The sequence below is a fragment of the Hibiscus syriacus genome, unplaced genomic scaffold, assembly GCF_006381635.1.
Source record: "Hibiscus syriacus cultivar Baekdansim isolate YM2019G1 unplaced genomic scaffold, ASM638163v2 tig00002511_pilon, whole genome shotgun sequence".
Taxonomy (NCBI): Eukaryota; Viridiplantae; Streptophyta; class Magnoliopsida; order Malvales; family Malvaceae; genus Hibiscus; species Hibiscus syriacus.
This window is the reverse complement of record NW_024061932.1, coordinates 3,085,658-3,090,484: the sequence shown is the minus strand read 5'-3', so window position 1 is coordinate 3,090,484 and position 4,827 is coordinate 3,085,658.

The window sequence follows — 4,827 nt, the reverse complement described above, 5'->3', positions numbered from 1 at the left end:
TTAATTTTTGGACTTTTTTTAAAGTTATTTAAAATAGAAATTTATGTTTTTCTGTAAATTGATTGATCGTTTCACCTTCATCCTTCCTTTCTTTTTCTTTCTATATTCTCCTTTATTTTTCCTTTGATTTTCTTCTCACCTGTAAAATAATTATCTACGCATGTTTATTGCCCGATGACCTTTGTGTAAAATTAAAATCAAAGTCATTTGCGGCACAATTGAGTCATTTTGCAGTTATTTTTATTCTCTTTTCACATTTATCGAGGAGGATTTACTAAGTTTTGGTGTAGTTGTGGATCTAAACTTTTTAATTTTTTAAGATCATATATCATAATTCAAATTAGTTTGATTCTCGATTTTCCATATAAGCTATGAATTATGAATTTTCGAAATTTATTTTAATAAAATAACTTTTCTCTATGATTTTTTTTAAAGAACGAGCCTCATTAAAAAAACTCCTCTATCAACACAAGGTTGGGTTTCTAGAAGAGGGAAAAAAGTGCCCAAAATCCATTAACCAATCGAAAGACAATCATGTCTTACGTCATTCGTAATAAATTGTAGTACATCAACCCCAAAAAAATATGAAGTATGACAAGTAAGGGCTTGTTGAGCTAAACTATGAGCCACCAGATTAGCCTCCCTAAAAACATATGATATTATACAACTACTAAATACAGTACATCTTTCTGGAAGAGTTGCCATATGAGCCCCAATTGTAGAATCATCTCCAGTGGTTAAAATGACAACTATCATACTGGTTTTGGCCCTTGCCTCAATCTTTGGTTGGCCCTTATGGCAGATGGACGTGCACAATGCCTTTTTACAAGGTGATTTGTTGGAAGAGGTCTACATGCATCTACCGGAAGGCTTTTATTAACCAGGGGAGGATCAAGTTTGCAGACTACAAAAGTCTCTATATGGTTTGAAGCAGACATCAAGGCAGTGGAATTAAAAATTAATAGAAGCTTTACTTGCAGCAGGTTTTGATCAAAGCAAAAATGACTACTCTTTATTCATAAAGGAACAAGGGATGAAGATTGTAGTTGTACTAGTTTATGTGGATGAACTGTTAATTACAGGAAGTGACGAGAGCATGATTCAGGAGCTTAAGGAAGCTTTGCATAAAAGTTTCAAATGAAAGATCTGGGTGAGTTAAAATTTTTCCTTAGGCTTGAGATTTTAAGATTAAAGGATGGAATTATATTAAATCAGTGTAAGTATGCATTGGAGCTTATCCAAGACTCGGGAACAGGAGGAGCTAGGCCTGCCATGACTCCTTTAGAGCAGAACAGTAGACTTACAACTACAGAGTATGACAAGTATGTGCAGCAAGAAGGTAAGGAGGGAAGTTAAGTTGATAAGACTATGTTTCAAAGATTAATTGGAAGATTGTTGTATCTAGCACATACTAGACCATATATAACACTCGTAGTTCAACGTCTCAGTTAGTTTATGCACCAGCCAGAGAAAAAGCATGAAGAAACAACCTTTAGGGTGGTTAAATATGTAAAGAAAAATCCAGGTTTGGGAATTGTGTTGAAGTCAACAAGCAAGTGTGAGTTGGTGGCTAGGTGTGATTCGGATTGGGCAACTTGCCCAATGACAAGGAAATCAGTTACTGGGTATAGTATAAAACTGGGGGAATCCTTGATTTCCTGGAAATAAAAAAAACAAAGTACTATAGCAAGATCTTCTGCTAAAGTAGAGGATAGAAGTATGGCTTTGACTACTTCTGAGATCATTTGGTTAAATGGGGTATTAAAAGAGCCAGGAATTAAAGTAGAACAACCAGCTAAGCTCTTGAGTGATAGCAAACAGCAATCCATATGGTAACCAATCCTGTTTTCCATTAGAAGACAAAACATAGAGATCGACTGCCATTTCATCAGGGATAAAATTGAACAAGGACTAATTCAAACAGAATGTGGCTACCAAAGAACAAGAAGCAGATATTTTCACTAAAGCACTAGGAGTGGTACAGCATGATTATTTGTTGTCCTTAGGAGTAAAAGATTTTTTCACTCGCCAACTTGAGGGGGAGTGTTGAGTGGTTAATAGTTTTTTAATAGCAGTTTAGTAGTTATGGAGTTGGCTGAGTGAGTTAGTTAGGTGAAGTTTATATATATATCATTAACTGTACATAAATTTAATTGATGAGAATTGAAGTATTTTTCCTCATTTCACGTGTTGGGCATAAATCTTAACAAAAACTATCAATAAATTTCAATATTTCCTAATAAAATAAACAATCACATTCTTGACACTTAGTTGGTTGCTTTGTTGAGAACTTACCATGTATTTTCTTTTTTATAGATTAAAGGAGTTAAATCATCCCAACAACAAGTAAAGCTAAACCACCCAAAGACCAACTCCAATACCGACACTAACTTAACCTTCACATGTTTATAATGTTAAATGGATGCCCACCCCCACCATACATATGAGTCAGGAGAATTGTGCTAGTCCCAAGGATTGATCCTTGATTTTATTGGCACCAAATTTCTTAAACTTTTTTTTTTTTGTATTGAATACATTTGACCAAACTATAACATGGTCATATTGTTTTGATAAGAAAAATCACAAGTTTCTTATTCCACTTACTTTAATGGGTCAATATTTTTTTCGTTTCACATATTATACATGCTTAAAGATATGCATATGTATTGGTCAAACATTATGTGAACAGATTACATTTTAAACTGATTACATTATGATATTATGTGTTTTTGTTTACTTTAGTGCGTTCTTATTTGACTTAATGACATAACACCAAAAAGTAAAAATTGCAATAACTTTCTTTCTTTCTTCCTTTCTTTCTTCATAGCAAGATCAATAATAACCACTTTTGTCATAGCAGTCACTAGTGATCATACCAACAAAATAACTTACAATCACTTACCACTTTTTCATAATTTTCACAACCTCAAACCTCCTACTTGAATTTTCATCAATCCAATATGTTGTTATCATAGAACGAGCTCGAAAAAAGCACACACGATGCATCTCTACATTCATTATCATCGACAAAATGGCAAGAAAGAATGAAGAAAATATTGAAAATGGGGTTTAGGATTCCTTTAATGCACAAAAATTTATCTTGTTTTTTTCCACATAGTTTAGGTGGCATTTTAATGTGGACGTTTATATATCCAACTTGGAAAAAAGATTTTGTAGAAAACTCTACATTAGCTACGTCGTTTGTTTGTAACAGTAGATGGCTACATTGAAATCACTTAAATTGTTACATGATTATATTGCCAAAATTAAAAATATGATGATCTATCGATACCAACCTTATAATTAAACGGTCATTTGAGTAGTTTATCCTAAAAGTTATAAATGTGAAAGATTAAATTAATTTAGCTAGAATCAAATTATATAATATATAGGTGTTGAAGACTGAATATGTTATTATACCGAATAAAAATATCATGTTAACTTTATTAATAATTACTTTTTATGTTGTTATTTTTATTAATGATTTAATAGTGACTAATTAAAAAACAAACAATTAAAATTATTAGTGGCAACGCAAAATCCTCAAAGATCTAGCACTCGCTTAAAATGTCCATCAATAGAAAAAAGAACTATCGTTTACAAGATTCAAACTCTAAAATTTGAAGCGTCAAACATAAGTTTTAACCTAATATATATGAATAAGGTAGGATACATGATACGTCTAGTTTCAGAAAATAGTTGTCCAATGGAGTGTTGGCAATTTACCGAATCATATTCTATGTTAGAGGGACTTAATGTCCATCCGAAGACGAAGCACTTAGTTTGTACGAGTTATAAAGCAAAATCTGGCCTTATAAGTAATAGACCTTAAGGAAACTATGGTTACCTTTGTGTTCTTCTTGGGAAGGAAACTAATTAGGCTAATCACCTAAATACATTAAACCCATGTGGGACAGCAATCTTAATTCCTTCCCATCTCTATCATTTAACTTATCTTTGAAGTTTATGCGAAAAATGTGAAAAAATAATTAATGAATTCCTTTAAAATTTATGATAATTTGATACGATGAGATATTAGATTTTTTTTAAAATGTTTAGAGTTCAAACTATGATATTATGAATAAAGTAAATTGGATTAAGATGATTGTCTTCATAATAAATCTTTATCGTATTCAATCTAAATTAATCAATCAATAAATCAAATATTAATAATTATAAAAAAATATGGAGATCTATTGATATAATATATATCATATAAAAATGGAGTTGTTAGTAATTCACGTTTTTAATTGATAAAATAATTTAATTATTGCTAATCTATTTCCATATATAACTAAACGAATCAAACCAAGTTTCAATTCTAGATTAATTTGGCTGCCCTACTCACTATCATGAATGTTAAATCAACGTTTGATCCTTGCATGGCATCTTCAACGGCATATACCTAACATTACAAATTATTGGTTAGTATTCCTCATGGATAGTTATACCGAAATTTTATAAAATATTGATAAAGTTTTAATTTATTATCTTATTAAATTGATTGATGGAAACTTCTCAGTTCTCTACGTGTACTACTTTCAAAATTGAGAATGGATTAAAATTATACTCCAAATCTTGGACAGGATTATAAGCATGTTTGGTTTCCAAGAAAATGTAAACACAAAACATGGAGATTCTCACCGTGTATGGTTTTCTATCGGAAGAAAAAAAATATTCCCGTAAGAATTGATTTTTAATTAAAAAAATATTTTTAGACCTCTAACGTTAACATTAGATATTTAGCCGATTAATAAGATTAATGTAAAAACATAAAAAAATATGAATAAATTTATTTTAACATTTTTAAAAATATATTAGAACTGA